At 40.7% G+C, this 8,511-nt stretch overlaps 1 protein-coding gene across 2 annotated transcripts in view; it reads right to left on the minus strand.

Annotated features, from left to right (window-relative positions):
* Positions 1 to 8,285, minus strand: part of SLITRK6 (SLIT and NTRK like family member 6) — a 34,463-nt gene extending 26,178 nt beyond the window's left edge. For both annotated transcript variants that reach the window (XM_030200628.1, XM_030200626.1), the window contains exon 1: positions 7,773 to 8,285. The gene's annotated coding sequence lies outside the window, so the exon portion shown is untranslated. The remainder of the gene's footprint in view (positions 1 to 7,772) is intronic.
* Positions 8,286 to 8,511: the final 226 nt, after the last annotated feature.

Below are 8,511 nucleotides of genomic sequence, written 5' to 3' on the forward strand. Positions count from 1 at the left end.
ACTCCCCCCACCCATGGACTACCTGTATAAATCCTGGAGGTCTAGGGTCCAAAGCACAAGAGCAATGCCCACTTACTCCTCCCCATTGCTGCTCCACAGTAACATAGTAAATGATGGCAGACCTTCATGTGACAACAGTCACATTCATTATCAATTTGTTATTGATCCAACAATCTAATAGTAATATTGCAACATTTTACTAAGTTCCACTTTACAATGTCTTCCCCTCCCCCACTGAGATATATAGCACCTGCACTCATAGCATACCATATGAATGTGGTGTAAAATATTAATTCTTGATTCTGCTCTGTCCTTGCTATTTTCAGAGCTCAGACAGCAAAAGTCTGAAAGGCCCTGGCCCTACTTTCCAACTACTGGAGTTGACACTGAAACTCACTCCAGCCTCTATAAATTGTGGCAGCCATTTTGAAGTAGGAGCAACAGTAGGCAGGAGCGAGTGAGTATTGATACTGCCCTTTGGACCTAAATCACCAGGAATTATACAGGTAGGCCAAAGGGGTGCTTACAGGGTTGTGGAGGTGGGGTGTTCCTTGTTGGGGCCCTATGCTCTTTTGGGGGTGGTCAGGACGAAAGGGGATCAGAGCAGGAGGAGGGAAGGAGGGGTATTGGAATGGGGGAGGACTTTCAGTGCTCATAGGGGGGTGAAGTCAGGAGAGAAGGGGAATCAGAATGGGTGAAAGGGTGCACCAGACCAATATCCTTATGCAGATTCAAGTCGATACTCAGCTGAGATCTACATAAGTGTTTTATGCAGGTCCTGAATTAATATCGACCTGGACCCACAAAAATCCTGGTGGCAAGTTTTTGGCTGGACAGACTCACATATTTCAATGAAGATGCCCAGATGTGGGTCTGCATTTAAAATAAATATTGACCAGACAGACTATACTAACCTGCAGAAGGGCTATGCCAGCCTGGAGAAATATATGTCTAAAATGGCAGATAAAATGTAATGCAGCCAATGCAAAATGTTGCATATACATAAAAACAGGCCTAACCTTACTTAAATAATTCTAAATTCCATAATGGGATTCACCATCCAGAAAAACTATCTTGAATCATTGTGGAACATACGCTGAAATTCTCAGCCTATAGTAGTCTTTAGTGTGGTTGAAAAGCAAATGGAATGTTAGGAATTATCATGAAAGGATTGAAGAATAATAGAACTTCAGTCTACTGTATACAACAAAGGAAGGAGAAAACCACAGTAATCCCACATGAATCAATACAGAAAGAGCAGAGTGGGAATGACCAGATGGGTGAACCAGAAATTCATCAAGAGATGTCCTTTATTCAGTGATGGTGCACAATTCACATATGTTCAGGATAATATATTGTGGAGAGACAATGGGACTCAACACAGGCCATGTTTCAGTATCAAAGCCTTCCTCAGGAATCCTAGTGAGGTTGTCTTATATATGAACAAGGTTATAAAAGGATCAAAGGAGCAATCAGTAGCAAATAAAGGTCTCTTTCCTTAACTGTATCACTTTCTGAGATGCTGAAGTTAAGGAAAGATGCATTTCCTTCGATACTTAATTCTTTGAAACATCAAATTAGCGAGGTAATCAGAGACATTATTAAATTGTCCTTTTCTGAAGGATTTATGCCTGATGCATTGAACAGATCTGTTGTTAGGCCATTGTTAAAGAGTCCATCGTTTAATCCTGGTGTACTCCTTAGTTATAAGTCTATCTCTTTGCTCCCTTTTTTGGGGAACATTATTGAAAAGCTGGTTTATGACCAACTCATTGACTTTGTAGAAAAGCACAATGTTTTGAATATATGAATCAATATGGTTTCCGGTCACTGCATGATACTGAAACATGTTTTTAGGTATATTAAAAGCAAGAAGCTGGAAAAAGAATCAGTAGGACCTCTAGATGACTGAGGGATAAAAAGGGGTACTGAGGGAAAGACAAAGCCATAGCAGAGAGATTAAATGAATTCTTTGTTTTGGTCTTCACTGAGGAAAATTTGGGAGAGATACTAAAAGATATTCAAAGCTGATGAGTCAGAGAAAATGAATGAAATCTCTGTAAACCTGGAAGATGCAATGGCGCAATTTGACAAATTGAAGAGTAGCAAATTGCCTGGACCGGATGGTATTCATCCCAGCTGTGAGAAGCGCAGAAACCACAGATCCCAGAATGCATGGTGGGAGAGGGAAAAGCCAGAGCAGAAAAACTACAGATCCCAGAATGCATTGCAGGGGAGGGAAGGACAAGTCCAGAACAGCGACAGAACCCAGAATGCACAGCGGAAGGGGAGGAGGCAGGAGCATAGAGAGCACAGATTTCAAACTGCCTGGAAGAATAAGGGTGGTCATGACAAACGAGAACCGGAGTGGCAGGAGAAGGAAAGAGAGGTGGCTGATTGGGAAATGGAATCAGCTGAGGAGAGGGTGGAACATCTGAGTGAGGGGGTGGAGAATGAGAGGATGGAATGGGAGGAGTTGGAGGAGGTAGTGAGAAGGGGTGGAAGAAGAGATGGAGGTGGGTGAGGAAGTGACTGGAGGAGAAGAGTGATTGCTGAAGGAGCCCAAGATAACAAGGAAAGCATAATAGTCAGGGGAGATCCGGTGGGTGGATGTCAAGAGATATGTTGTTGACAGTTGTGGGTGGTGGATCGTTTTTAGCCTGACTTGTGGAACTGTGTTTAAAGCTGGGCTGGCTAAAAGGGAATTTTGGGAGGCCATGCTGATTTCTGAGGCCTTACTAACTGAACTGTGAATAAAAGCCTGGCTGGTTAGGCTGAGTGGAAAAGCCTAGTGAGCTGAGCTGGGTTTAAAAGCCCAGCTAGCTGAACTGGATTTAAAACTCTGGCTAGCTGGACTGTGGAGAAAAGCCTGGCGAGTTAAACTGAGTATAAAAGCCTAGCTAGTTGAACTGTATTTAAAACTCTGGCTAGCTGGACTGTGGAGAAAAACCTGGCTGGCTGAACGGTGGATAAAAGCCTGGCGAGTTAAACTGAGTATAAAAGCCTGGCTAGCTGAACTGTATTTAAAAGCCTGGCTAGCTGAACTGTGAAGAGAAGAGCAAACTGCACTGACGAGTGGGGAGTCGGTGACGGACAGCACGGACGAGTGAAAGAGAGAGAGAGAGACGATTACTTGGCTGAGCAGAGAGGCTGACACAGCGTACTGTTAGAACTGAAAAATGAACTTGCAGAACTATAGTTAGTAATAAGTAATTTATGCTTAAAATCAAGCACCGTACCGGAAGATTGGAGGGTGGCCAATGTAACACCGATTTTTTTTTTAATGCTCCAGAAGTGATCCGGGAAATTATAGACCGGTGAGCCTGACATCAGTGCCAGGCAAAATGGTACAGATTATTATAAAGAACAAAATTACAGAGCATATTCAAAAGCATGGATTAATGAGACAAAGCCAACATAGATTTAGTGAAGGGAAATCTTGCCTCACTAATCCATTACATTTCTTTGAAGGGGTGAACAAACATGTGGATAAAGGTGAGCTAATTGATATTCTGCATCTAGATTTTCAAAAGGCATTTGAAAAAGTACCCCAAAAAAAAGACTCTAGTGGAAATTGGAGAGTCATGGGATAAGAGATAGTGTTCTATTGTGGATTAAAAACTGGTTAAAAGATAGAAAACAGAGAGTAGAGCTAAATGGTCAGTATTCTGAATGGAGAAGTAGATAGTGGTTTCCCCAGGGGTCTGTTGCTTTTTGACAGAGATGATAGTAACTAATGAGGAAATTACATTTGCTGATAACACAAATTTATTCAAAGTTGTTAAATCGTAAGAGGTTTGTGAAAAATTACAAAAGGACCTTACGAGATTGGGAGACTGGGCATCCAAATGGCAAATGCTGTTTAATGTGAGTGAGCAAGTGCAAAGTGATGCATGTGGGAATGAGGAATCCTAACTATAGATACATAATGCAAGGTTCCACATTAGGAGATACAGACCAGGAAAGGGGTATAGGCTTGATACATTGAAACCCTCTGCTCAGTGTGCAGTGGTGGCTAAGAAAGCAAATAGAATGTAATAGGTATTATTACGAAAAGAATGGATAACAACAATAAGGACATTACAATGCCTTTGTATCATTCCATGTTGTGACCATACCTCAAATATTGTGTACAATTCTGGTCACTGCATCTCAAAAAAGAAATAGTGGAATTAGAAAAGGGACAGAGAAGGCAACAAAAATGATAATGGGGATGGGATGACTTCTCTATGAAGGAAGGATAAAATGGCTAGGGCTCTTCAGCTTGGAGAAAAGAGGGCTGAGGGGAGATATGATAGAGGTCTATAAAATAATGAGTGGATTGGAATGAGTGGACGTAAATCACTTGTTTACTCTTTCCAAAAATACCAGGACTAGGGGGAATGCAATAAAGCTACAAGATAGTAAATTTAAAACAAATTAGAGAAAATATTTCTTCACTCAACGTACATAAGCAATGCCACACTGGGAAAAGACCAAAGGTCCATCGAGCCCAGCATCCTGTCCACAACAATGGCCAATCCAGGCCAAGGGCACCTGGTGAGCTTCCCAAACGTACAAACATTTTATACATGTTATTCCTGGAATTGTGGATTTTTCCCAAGTCCATTTAGTAGTGGCTTATGGACTTGTCCTTTAGGAAACTATCTAACCCCTTTTTAAACTCTGCTAAGCTAACCGCCTTCACCACGTTCTCCATCAACGAATTCCAGAGTTTAATTATGCGTTGGGTGAAAAAACATTTTCTCCGATTTGTTTTAAATTTACTACACTGTAGTTTCATCGCATGCCCCCTAGTCCTAGTATTTTTGGAAAGCATGAACAGACGCTTCACATCCACCTGTTCCACTATACTCAATATTTTATATACCTCTATCATGTCTCCCCCTCAGCCGTCTCTTCTCCAAGCTGAAAAGCCCTAGCCTCCTTAGTCTTTCTTCATAGGGAAGTCGTCCCATCCCTGCTATCATTTTAGTCGCCCTTCGTGGCACCTTTTCCAATTCTACTATATCTTTCTTGAGATGCGGCAACCAGAATTGAACACAGTACTCAAGGTGCGGTCGCACCATGGAGCGATACAACGGCATTATAACATCCTCACACCTGTTTTCCATACCTTTCCTAATAATACCCAACATTCTATTCGCTTTCCTAGCCGCAGCTGCACACTGAGCAGAAGGTTTCAGTATATTATCGACAACAACACCCAGATCCCTTTCTTGGTCCGTAACTCCTAATGTGGAACCTTGCATGACGTAGCTATAATTTGGGTTCTTTTTTCCCACATGCATCACCTTACCCTTGCTCACATTAAATGTCTTCTGCCATTTAGCCGCCCAGTCTCGTAATGTCCTTCTGTAATTTTTCACAATCCTGTCGCGAGTTAACGACTTTTTATAACTTTGTGTCATCAGCAAATTTAATTACCTCGCTAGTTACTCCCATCTCTAATTCATTTATAAATATGTTTAAAAGCAGCGGTCCTAGCACAGACCCCTGAGGAACCCCATTAACTACCCTTCTCCATTGTGAATACTGCCCATTTAAACCCACTCTCTGTTTCCTATCCTTCAACCAGTTTTTAATCCACAATAGGACATTTCCTCCTATCCCATGACCCTCCAATTTCCTCTGTGGCCTTTCATGAGGTACCTTGTCATATGCCTTTTGAAAATCCAGATATACAATATCAACCGGCTCCCCTTTGTCCACATGTTTGTTTACTCCTTCAAAGAATTGAAGTAAATTGGTCAGGCAAGATTTCCCCACACAAAAGCCGTGCTGACTTGGTCTCAGTAATCCATGTCCTCAGATGTGCTCTGTAATTTTGTTTTTGATAATAGCCTCTACCATTTTCCCCGGCACTGATGTCAGACTCACCGGTCTATAATTTCCTGGATCTCCCCTGGAACCTTTTTTAAAAATCAGCATTACATTGGCCACCCTCCAATCTTCCGGTACCACGCTCGATTTTAAGGATAAATTGCATATCACTAGCAGAAGCTCCGCAAGCTCATTTTTCAGTTCTGTCAGTACTCTAGGATGAATACCATCCGGTCCAGGAGATTTGCTACTCCTCAGTTTGCTGAACTGCCCCATTACGTCCTCCAGGTTTACCATGAAGTCAGTAAGTTTCTCCGACTCATCCGCTTGAAATACCATTTCCGACACCGGTATCCCACCCAAATCTTCCTCGGTGAAGACCGAAGCAAGGAATTCATTCAATCTCTCCGCTATGTCTTTATCTTCCTTGATTGCCCCTTTTACCCCTCGGTCATCCAGCGGCCCATCCAATTCTTTTGCCGGCTTCCTGCTTTTAATATACCAAAAAACAAAAATTTGCTATGTTTTTTTTGCCTCTAATGCTTTTCTTCGTAATCCCTCTTGGCCTTCTTTATCTGCACCTTGTAATTAAACTCTGGAATTCATTGCCAGAGAATGTAGTAAACACAGTTAGCTTAGCAGGGTTTAAAAAAGGTTTGGATAGCTTCCTAAAAGAAAAGTCCATAACACATTAATAAAATGGACTTGGAGAAAATCCTCTGTTTATGCCTAGGTTAAGCAGCATAAAATGTATGGTACTGTTTTGGGATCTTGCCAGGATGCTGGACTTGATGGATCTTCGGTCTGTCCCAGTATGGCCATAATTATGTACTTATTCACCTGAAATGGGGTTTATGTGAAAATAAGAATCCAATAAACTGAAGAATAAATGAGAAAGTTGGATGAATCTCTTCATAAAGGCAGCTAACAAATCCCAATAAATAAATATATTTTGTTAATGCTCATTTATGGTCTTTGTATGCTTATTACCAAGGTTCGGGAATGGAATCCAGTAAACTCTGCCTCCAGGAGGCTACTCTGATTATGAGCAGAGTTTCAAGATGCAGAGAGCTGGAGAAAGTTAGAAATGCAATATTTTTTTTTACATGATATGCATTCCCAATGTTTATGTTGAATTTGACACGTTGAACCCCACCTCAAAGGTGACTAGGTAACAAACAGATGCTGAAAAATAAAATGTCACTGAAACTCCCAATAAGTTATTTGAATAGGTGATCTGAAAAAAATGCAATTACAAACTAGCCATCAATAATACATTGTATATGGTTTTCTATGATATAGCCATTAAGAACTTCACATTATGGTATTGTCCTAAATCCCATTAGAAAGTGTATCAACTTTCAAGCTTATAGATTGTTTTTCAAAATACTGATACGCAGACATAATGATGCAACAGACGTTGACTGCATAATGTAGTCAAAACGTTTTAAAAAGAAAAGCCTGCAACTTGCAACTCACTCATTGTGCCAGTGCTACTTTGAAATGTCATTGTTCCCGAAGTCAAACAAATATGTAGAAAGTTGAAAAATAAAATCGCACTAAAATGCTGAAACCTGCAGGTAAAAGGTACAGTTCATTTTATAGCCTTTTCTTTTTAATGCTTGTAAAGTTGTTCCCAAAACTACGAAGACATACCTTGTTTATGAAGCACACAGTTTGCAAGAAAAAAAAAGAAGTGAATCTGCTTGGTTCTTTATTTTAACGTGGTATGCAGTCTTACTGCTTTAGAACAGTGGACTCCTGCCCAAAGATACGGGCAATTCGTTTAAATATCAATCTTTAAATTAGTATCATAGAATTCAACGCTTTAAAAAAAAAGGTTACATAAAGTGAAAGAGGTGCTGGCATGTAACTAAAGAGTAAACATTCATGGCAGAAGGTTGTTTTGATAATGCTTCAGAATAATTTACAAACGGAAATGTGCTTACCTGTGTATTAGCAATAGGGATCTGGTGAACAAACACTCCTTATACAGTAATGGGTGGTCAGGAGCAGCTTTTGGATTGCAGTTCAGTTACTTTTGAAGAAAAACAGACGTGAATAGTATGTAATATATATATATATATATATATATATATATATATATATATATTTTCTTACTGCAAGAACCAGTACATCTACTTTTCGAGTCTAAATTCAAAGACAGCCAGCAGAGTATTAAACTGAAAATGCATCAGAGTCCTCTCAGTAGCAGTTGTCCATTCTTAATTGAAATCCACAGGGTAATTCCCGATTACTCTAGGTGACTTGCATGGGTCTCCAGAAGCATTTACAAGTTGTGCTGAGCACAGTAAGAGAGGCATCTGTTAATCAGAGGCAGCAGCGATCACTCTCGATTTCCATAGCTTTGAAATCCAGACGTCCACAGAGTTCTCTTTCCTCCTTCTAGTATTTCTTGTTAGCTCGGTTTGTTGTTAGTCAGATTGCCAAGGGCTGGGAGGTAGTAGGCGTAAATAAATGAACTTCTTGGCTTTTGAGTCAGTCTTTAAGCCCTTCCCCCCATCAGCGATCTTTGAGCTGCTAGTGTCGTTTTATCGGAAACAGAGCTCCACCTTAGCACAAGTCGGACAGGACTCCTCCTTCTCTGCTTGTTATCGCTTGTGTGTGTGTGTGACCAAAAACAGTTTAAAGCAATAGAGGTCCATTCAAGCAAATGTATTTACTCAG

The sequence above is a fragment of the Microcaecilia unicolor genome, chromosome 4 (genome assembly GCF_901765095.1).
Source record: "Microcaecilia unicolor chromosome 4, aMicUni1.1, whole genome shotgun sequence".
Classification (NCBI taxonomy): domain Eukaryota; kingdom Metazoa; phylum Chordata; class Amphibia; order Gymnophiona; family Siphonopidae; genus Microcaecilia; species Microcaecilia unicolor.